This window comes from Dermacentor albipictus, chromosome 3 (assembly GCF_038994185.2).
Source record: "Dermacentor albipictus isolate Rhodes 1998 colony chromosome 3, USDA_Dalb.pri_finalv2, whole genome shotgun sequence".
NCBI lineage: Eukaryota > Metazoa > Arthropoda > Arachnida > Ixodida > Ixodidae > Dermacentor > Dermacentor albipictus.
In genome coordinates, this window is record NC_091823.1 from 66,813,171 (window position 1) to 66,822,763 (window position 9,593).

The following is a 9,593-nucleotide window of genomic DNA, read 5'->3' on the forward strand; positions in this document are numbered from 1 at the left end:
TGCCACCATTGACAGAACCACGATAGATCGACTTGCAGAGCTTGGCAGTTCTCATCGCTGCATGCTTGGCTGCATAAACAATTTCATCTCGTGAACGTGAAAAAATGATGTCTAGGTTGCTGAGGAAACGCCATTGATGAAAGTTAAGTAGACCTAACAGGAAACTTTGGAGCACACCACAAGAATAAGTGAAGACACAAACCGGGGTATCGTTGACGCCCAAAAAGCAGGATATATCTATTGGATACCTGTGCAGCAGGGCTACAATAGCAGCTCCAGCACCGGAGTGCACCAGCTTCTCGAGTTTAAGCAACGCCGTCTAGATAGTAGGTCTGTGCACTCTGCTTTATGACGTCATGCTACTTGGACCAAAATTTCCATTGCAAAGCCCGGCGTGATGAAAGCGACGGCGTCCAAATCGCTGCAGCTTACTCGGGAGCGTTCCGATCAGATTCAATGCAGTCGAGCTAGGTAGCATGATGTCAGGGATAAAAGGGCACCGGCGTTGTGCTATATAGAAGGCCTTGGTTGTAGGCGATGATTGACTGCGTCAAAGGCTTTCCTGTGGTCATAGTACACATGACAAACTTGCCCCCTTTCAGGTCTCCACAGGCGCGGAAAGCTGCATCATAAAGCTGATAAAGTTGGTGAATGCTAATTTGTAACGAGAGATTTTACATTGAACAACAATACACTACAAACAGCTAACTTATAAAGCTTGCAACTGAAAGAAAGAAGAGAAATCGGCTGGTAGCATGCGACAAAGGTTTTACACCGTATCTAAGGACAAGGAAAGTGTGACTGGTTTGCCATGCACGTGAAAAAGTGAAAATATTCCGGAAGTTATTAAAAATTGACGTAAGCATTGGCACAAGGACACTGCCGTAAACATTGGTAATGGTGGCCGTGATGCCATCTGGGCTGCAAGACAAAGATGTCCTCAGACACCTGAAGCATTCGCTGATGTGATTCTCGTCACAGAAAATGTAATGATAATAATAAGGCTGTATAACAATCCCAATTAAAATGCTTAAGTTCAGGCTGCTTTGACTTCGAATCATGGAAACTATGAGCTCATGGTGTGACAGTTGTGATATGTGACAACTGCTGTTCAAAATCTGGTACGATGCCATCAGTCAATGAAGGCAATATCATGGCTAGTTCTTGCTAGCTAGGGCGTAGGTTAATAGCACAATGTATATATGCGTGTGCTGAACGAAACTGAAGTACCTACCCTCGTCCGGGATATCATGAAAGGATCAAAATGTCTGCGAAAACTCATTGCCGTGTATATCAGGCTCTCCTAAGAAAATTATTATAACTCGCACCGTGTTTGTGTGCACAGAGAACTAAAGGGTTTGGAAAACTGCTAATTGCCCAGCGTTTCTTGCGACCACGCTTGTACCCACGTCAAAACGCTGCTGTGAATATTTGTGGGTCGCAAATGTGCAGCCTCCTTCTTTATTACCATTCTACCTTAAACATATCAAGAGAACGAAAGAGAACAAAGAAAAGCAGTATCTTTCCAAATGAACTAGTCCTTTTTATCCATTTCATGCACTTGCTGCTCAAATAACTCTTGGCGACCTTGTTAAAGCTGTGTACGCTTGAACAATGGGTCCGATAGTCAAGAACAGCGACGACCCCCTGCTGCGCTGGCATCGCGGTACAATGCGTTCAGTTGATTTTATTTTATAAATTTTTTACTTCGAAGCAGTGGCAAGTGTGAAAGGCACAAGTTTAAAAGAAATGTTGAGAATGACCTCATAAAATGCTAAACAATGTCAACGAAAAGAAAAAACAACACATAGAATTTAGCTCAACTTATATTTCCTGCAAAAAGAAATCACAGCGTAATAAATCTAGATGGTTACCTAGCATGAAGGATTGTCTTTGCGCACGTGTACAACATATGACAAGACTGCCTATGTAGTTATAGTGTTTTCTTTCAGCCTCCTTCGCTCCCCCTCCCCTCATTCCTATAATCGCTGTCTGCGTATGTATTACCAGCAAGACGCACAGAGAAAACTAACTAAATCATCGCCTTGTTCTCGTACCGGTAGCTTTAGCACAACTATATAGCACTATATTAATTTTGAAGTTTTACTGTAAGTTGACGTATGTGTTATTGTAGAAAACAAGTGTTCACTGCCGCAACATTAAAGCTTTACTGTGGGTCGCATTGGTGTGGCTAAATAACCAGCGCGGATGAAACGTTGTTAAAAAGCGTGAAATTGCCCTAAGCAATGTCAGAATAACCAACAATTTTTCTATGCGCTGTATCATTACCGAGGTGGTACCATGCGTTTGCTTAAGACGACACATTGGCGCATATACTTAGGAGCAGATTACTTTATTTTGCCATAAATGCAATCTAAAAATTTGCTGACTTCAGAAAATGCACAAGCGCACATGCGCAATGCGTATGCAGCGAGAATTGCACACAACATACATAACTCAATGCATTACAATGCACTTGTCTATACACTGTCTTTGGGCTGTTGTGTGTGCGTCTTTATTCTGTCGCTATATTTTGTTCCTTTAAATATGCGAAGTCGCCCTTAGCACTGGCGCACATAATCTTTTCCCGCTTTCACAAAAACTCCTGCGCTAAAATCGGTCGTAAGCAGCGATTCAAGCTTTACCGATGCTGGACATATCATTAGCGAATGCGCTTGGTCAGTGGCGAAGAGCAGTTATGCACGAAATGCTTAGCGAGTTCGGCGCTTTGTCCATATTTGTGGTTTGTCTCTTCGTTAACTTTATGTTCACGTTAAGGATACCCAGGTGGTGGAAATTAATGCGGAGTACCCCACTATGGCGTGCCTGATAACGATATCGTGGTTTACGATATAGAGGCTTGAGAGAAAATACTCCTGCAGTGAGAATTATTGAAAGCGAAGTTTACCTTGTCTCTGCTCCCGAATTAGCGGGTGCAAATAAGTTATGCAGTACTAACTAGCCCACCGGTCTGTTCTCGTGGATGCAGGCTGCAGCGTTTTTTTCGAGGATGCAGCAACATAGCCCCCTGGCATGTTGCTCGGTATGTGCTGAAGTAGACAGCTTAGACCACTGGGTATGTCTGTACATGGGCCCCTGGGTATATGTACGAATAGATAACCTGGGCTACTGGGTATGTCTAGGCATGTGTCACTGTGTATGTGTCCGCATAGACAGCTTGGCCCACTGGGTATGTCTGGGTATGTGTAACTGGGTAGGTGTCCGAATAGACAACTTAGACCACTGGGTATGTGCAACATCGCATGTGGCACCAGGTATCTGAATATTCTTGGCCAATGGCCCAGAAGGGGCATGTGTCACAGGGTAGGTGCCCAAATAGGAAGGCAAACAATGGGCAAGGAGTGAAAATTCGGCAGCCAGAAAAGTGAAGACGTCGATAACAAAGAGAAGCAAGGAAGTCGGCAGCAAAAGCAGCCGAATTTGAGGAAGTGAAGGGAAGAAAAGGACCCGAGCCTGTATTGATGGAGAAGCTTTGAGCTGCATAAATGGGAAGACGGAGAAGGAAAGGGAAAGCGTTTTTGTAAACCTAAACAAAAACTTCGCTTATTACCGATTTACACTTGTGTGTGTTATCCGCCAATTTTAATTTATGCTGCCTTACGATTTCATGCCGCTTGCGATTAGAAAAATTGCGGTAAAAAAGAAAAAAAACGTTGTTTCGGTTTTTATTTATTATTCACAGCTTTCTGTACTCCCATACTTTCACGATTATATCAGTTTTGTATTGTTGTGCTATTCAGTTGTCCTTTTCAGAGCAGTAGGTGTATTATTCGAGTGTTGCGTAATTCACTCGTTTTTCATGTAGGTTAGAACACGCTGGATCTGCTGGTACTACATCATGTACAAATATATTATGTAGATTGACTATTGTCTCAAGCCCTCGACTTTACGTTTTGTGTAACAAACCTCAAGCAGCAGATTTCTAGAAGATGCACTGACGAACTGATCAACTGTCCTGAAATCCCGGCCGCGAAGTCTCGGCGAACAGCTCACAGGCATTATGGTGAGCTTCCGTATTTATACCTCTTTGCGGCGCAAGGAAAAATCGCTTTCATCGAATGTAAACTCCCGTGAGGACATACCAACCCACCTGGTATAACGTTTTTGTGTTTCTTGCTAACAGGCGAATTGATATGCAACGTCTGGCTAATATCAGTGAACAGGAAGGTGAGGATTAAGAATGGAAATTTAGCGCCAAAAATAAGGTTTTATGGTGTTCGATGAAAACAGTGATCAGACAGTGTCAACACAGCGACAGGGAATGCCTCGTGTGAAAGAATACAAATACCGTTGTATATGGTTAAACGGATGCATCAGATGTATGGAAACACAGGACAAAACAATAATAGCAAAGGGAAAGAGAAACGCGGCCATAATGATACACAGAGCGCTGTGGGGACACAAAGGTGCACGGTGCTCCAGGGTATGTGGAAAGGGGTAATGGTGGCAAGAATTATATGTGAAACTTTGTTTGTTTGCTTCAGGTCCGCGGTACAATCAGTGCTCGATGTCAAGCAAAAGTTAGTGGGACGCCCGACAACTCAATACGGTGATTACGAGCAAGTGTCATGGTACCGGCGCAACTTAAGAACAAAAACAAATGCAAGAAAACGAAACGTGAGCAGCGCGCAGACGTTCGCGCGCTTGTCTTTGCTGAGACGGCGCGAACGCCACACTTGGCTCTGCTGCACCTGTGGGGAGGCGCAGACACCATCGCCTACCCTCGCTGGAGGGCTCTGCCGGAAAGGTAAAAGAATGTCACTGCCTTTAGTTTTTTTAATGGGGATTAGTTGCAACAGTATCAGCTTTAGAGGCGGAGTTAGCCAACGTTTGTAGTTTATCACGGTGACGTTCTGAGATCAATATCTTGCATCTTAAGATACACGAGGCACTCTTCCATGTATCGGAAATACAGATGCTGATACACGTCTTCCCAGACGTACCTTGATACAGATACAAGAAACTCAAACAGTACCTAAGGTAGTATCTAAGGTACGTGTATCTTCGATACCGCCTACCACTGGGTGAGGACCTATTTCCTAAAAGCCTTTCCATTGTGCAGGGTGTCCCAGCTAAATTTAACCAGAGTTTAAAAATATGCGAAGGCCACGTAGCTGGACAGAATCAAGGTGATGTTGTTTGCAGTCACTTGGAGATACTCATATTTATTTTTTCGCTCCGCCTAATTAGATAATTAGTCTTAAATAATTATTCAAGTTCTAAAATATTACAATTACACGAAAAGGGTCAATGATAAATTTTGGTTTCCTCTGCAACTTGGCATATTCTTCAAGTCGACGGTCAATACCGCATGTCCGGAACAGCGCGTTCATGTTGGGAAGATGACAGAGGAGATCCACATGGAAGGGTTGGATGCGCCCAGTACTGACATTTGTAAGAAGACTCATTGACAGATACGAAGACCGGAAATGAGAACTGGAGAACCTGACTTGGGCTCAGTATGCTACGACCATACGTCATCTTGGAGAAACGCGGCATCGAAAAAGGGTGATTCTGCGCTATCACCAGTGTCCTGAGAGCGACACTCTGAACTTGAAACGGTATTATGTGATGCTCTTCTACCCGTTTCAAAGGTAAGTTGATATCCTGGATTGCAATTCTTTTGTGGATATCATTGACGACAAGATTACACTAATCATGCAGCACAAAAGCCGTTACACTAAGAACATCACCGGGGCTGAGCTACAGGCTGCCTGCGAGCGATTGCTGTATGAAGAGCGATCTCCACGCGCCGAGGCATTACAAAGTTTGAATAAATTATGGGGTTTTGCATGCCAAAACCACTTTCTGATTATGAGGCACGCCATAGTGGAGGACTCAGGAAATTTCGACCACCTGGGGTTCTTTAACGTGCACCTAAATCTAAGTACACGGGTGTTTTCGCATTTCGCCCCCATCGAAATGCGGCCGCCGTGGCCGGGATTCGTTCCCGCGACCTTGTGCTCAGCAGCCGAACACCATAGCAAACAAAGTTTGAATGAGAGCGCTCGAATGAGAGGACATGATAAACAGATGGAGGTAGTTCGTCTTTGGATGTGACAAATAATGCAGACGTCATAGAAGATGCTGGCCAGGGGCAATCAAACAAGCCCTTTGAATGATGTCTCGCCGTTCACGCCAGGACTGACATTCTGCGAAATGACAAATGCTTGGGAAAGACGCGTATGACCAATGCCAGGCAGTTTGAAATTCTAACTGATGTCGTTCACAAATTTACTATTCCGGATTGTCTACCGCTACAGATCTTCACTGCATCGGCTGGGTGGGGAAAGACATTCGTGCTTTTCCTGATCATGTATCTGTGTAGTCGGTACTGCCGCACCGGAGATTGTGATTGGACAGTCAATGCGTATGTGGCCTGTGCGACAAGCGGAAAAGCTACCGTTGCTTTGGGAGGGCTAACTGTACACTCTGCCTTCAAAGTGACGATCTCGACAAAGGATCGCGACAGAGAGTTGAGCAACAGTGACTTGAACAGCTACCGAATCGGGTTTCAGAACATACACTGTGTGGCCATTCATGAGGTCAACATGGTGTCTGCTTGACATGCTACTGCTCGTTGATCAGCGCCACCAAAGCATTTAGGGCTTTGCTAGTCCGCTGTACCGCTGTGGTCACACTGACGAAGACGTGCAGGATATCCTTCTCGAGTGCCCACAACAGGATACGCTAGGACTAGAGGCCAATTTATTATTGGTTTCACTGTCAAAAAGACACTTGGACCATGACCAACAATATCACCGTGAAAGCAACATTTGGGCCATGACCAACAGTTGCTACAACAGAGCAACCGAGAAAAAAACACTTGCTGCTTTTAAAGACTTATTGATAAAAACAAATGTATTAGGTTCGTACTAAATGTATCGTGGTCGACTGCACTATTACATTTGTTTCAATACCGGAGGTCGTATTGTACTTTGTATGTGTGTAGCTCACGTCTGGTGCTGTTTTATCTTGTTACGTGTCTTGTGTTTCACCTAATATACGCGTTTTTAGATTCTTTTGTGTAATTTTACTTCTTTATAGAAATGTCTTCGTCTCTTAGTGTCTTTTTGTTTTCTTCATTGGGAAGAACTTTCCAAATGTTCATGCCATTTTCTGCGCTTTTGTTTTGCTTCCACCGTCCAAAGTCGTAGCCGGCACCAATAATATTGCGAACCTCTCCTTTCAGTACATGGTATATATAATAACAAGAAACAACTGTTTTGATGACATGCAAAGTGCTGAACCCTTAAGAACAAGGATCAAATTAAAATGCATGCAGCCTTTTAGCCACGCGTGATCGCAACGATATGTTAATGCACGTGACAGAATACACCAAATGGTAGTAAAGAGAATACACTATAATGTGAGCTACGGGAACTCTATATTGTTTTGTCCTTCGACATTTTCCTTTAAGGTGCGTGACTTGTATCCAGAAAACACTGCGTCTGGCAAACATTTGTTGCAGATTGTTGGTTATTATCAGATCAAACCAAAACATTTTTTCTCACTAGAACTTATCGAGGCCCAGAGAGTAGCACAGTATGAAAGCCTTACACAGAGTTTGACGGGGAGACACATCTTAGAAGACTGCGGAATAACCTACGAAGCACAGCACGGAGTGCGGAGAGACATCCCAAGGAAAATAAGGGAACATCTATCAATACCCGCAATCCCCAGAAACATGCATCCGGAGTTTCACCAAGATCGAAGAAACGCAAGAGCGAGAGCTCCCCACAAAAGATTCCGTAGTGCCAGAGACGTGGTCTATGTGGACGCGGTGGAGTAGGCAAATAGACAGAGTATGTCGATAGTTGCTACGAGTCTAGAGGGTGACTGCAGAGTTAGTCGGACGGTAAAAACAGGGAAGGTGGAGGTGATGGTGGAGGCTGCCTTAGCACTGGCAATAGCCTCCACGGAAGCTAACATGGCAGTAAGCGACTGCAAGACAGCCGTCAAGATCGAACTATGCCAAAGGAAGAATCTCGCCGGAAGCGCTGCGAATTCTAAACAACTTTCGTGAAGATCGCGACATTCACATTATATGGGCCCCCGCACACTCCTCCCTTCACGGGAACGAAATGGCGCACAACCTGACTCAAGAACTGACAGCCCGAGCAGGTGACACTTTTTTCGTCCTGCCTCATCCTATGTGACGCGCGTTCTGATTTATTCTGGGCAGCGAAGAGTCTCCGTTGGTTTCTTTATGCAATTTTGTCCCAAATCACATACTGCATCAGCCGTAAGTCCTTAGGAGGAATTCATTGCCCTTGAACCATGTGGTTGGGAATACAGCAAATAAAATACGGTGCGCTGGAGCCGCAACTCAAGGAAGTTTCCGTGGCTTTTAAAGAAGGTAACGCTGTCTTCGAGAATCGTGGTCGATGGTTCCTCAGAAACCTTTTGTGCTATTTTTTTATTTTCTTCTTTTTTCCCTTGTTCCTCTTTTTTTATCCTTTGGCTCTTTGTCGTCTTTACGACCCCTATATCCCTCACGCCAGTGCAGGGTAGGAAACCTGAAACTAGCCTCTGGATAACCTCCCTGCCATTCCTCTCTTTCTCTCTCTCTCTCTCTGTTTCTTTTTGCTTTCGCTCATGACGTAAAATTTGTTGAACGCCACTGAGGCATTAAATAACCGCAGGCGGTCAAACTTATTCCGAAGTTTCCCACTGCGGCGTGCCTGATAATCATATAGTGGTTTTGGCACATAAAGTCCTAGAATGTAGCTTTTAATTTTTGCCACTGAAACCAAATCCTTACTGGCCAAGAACTCCCACACCACCCGTACAGTTGAATGTCTGTCTAAAGTACCTGCAGATATCGTTATATCTTTACGATGCCTTGCTTACAACAGTTTACTCGGCTGCTAAGTGAGAATATGAAGAATCCGACAAGAACGTTATAACGCCAGTCGGTATAAAACAATTATTGCGTATTACACCGCTGCTTTTCTGGCGCAACTTGAGTAATGGGTTATTTCTGTATAAGTTAGTACTTCTCACATGGCTGTTACTAGAGCGTTTCCAAGCAGTTACGTCTGAAGAAAGCCTATGAGATCCATATTTGCCATGTAATAATCGGTTGCTACTATCCACATCCCTTCGCAGCCTAGCTGGACAGTTGGCCATGATGTCGAGGCTATATGAATAAATGCGCACGAGTCTCGCGTGCTGAAATGGCGCTCCAATTAAGTGCAGTTTTCAATTTGAGGGGGTGCTGTCGAATGGGGCGTACGCTTCACAGAGGCATCAGCGTTCTTTGAAGTCCGACATGGCCGGGAGCGTCGCTTTCTAAAGGCCAGGCCCCCTAGGCCTGGCGGAATCGAATCTAAATCTGACAAGAACATGGCGGAGACTACTGCAACATGGTGCGCACTACTAAAGCAACAGCCAAAGCCAGAGTCACAGCGGAAGTCACAACCGAAGCCGCAGGTGATGCCACAGCTGATGCCACAGCCGATGCCACAGCCGATATCACAGCTGATATCACAGCCGATGCCATAGCCGATGCCACAGCCGGAGCCGGAGCCACTTCGATTGATACTGCTGTGCGCCGCTATAGAGTACAC

The 9,593-nt window shown here is 44.8% G+C and overlaps 1 protein-coding gene across 5 annotated transcripts in view; it reads left to right on the forward strand.

Annotated features, from left to right (window-relative positions):
* The window catches only part of LOC135905513 (cell adhesion molecule Dscam1-like), a 910,071-nt gene that overhangs the window by 52,352 nt on the left and 848,126 nt on the right, over positions 1-9,593 (forward strand). The window lies entirely within an intron of this gene.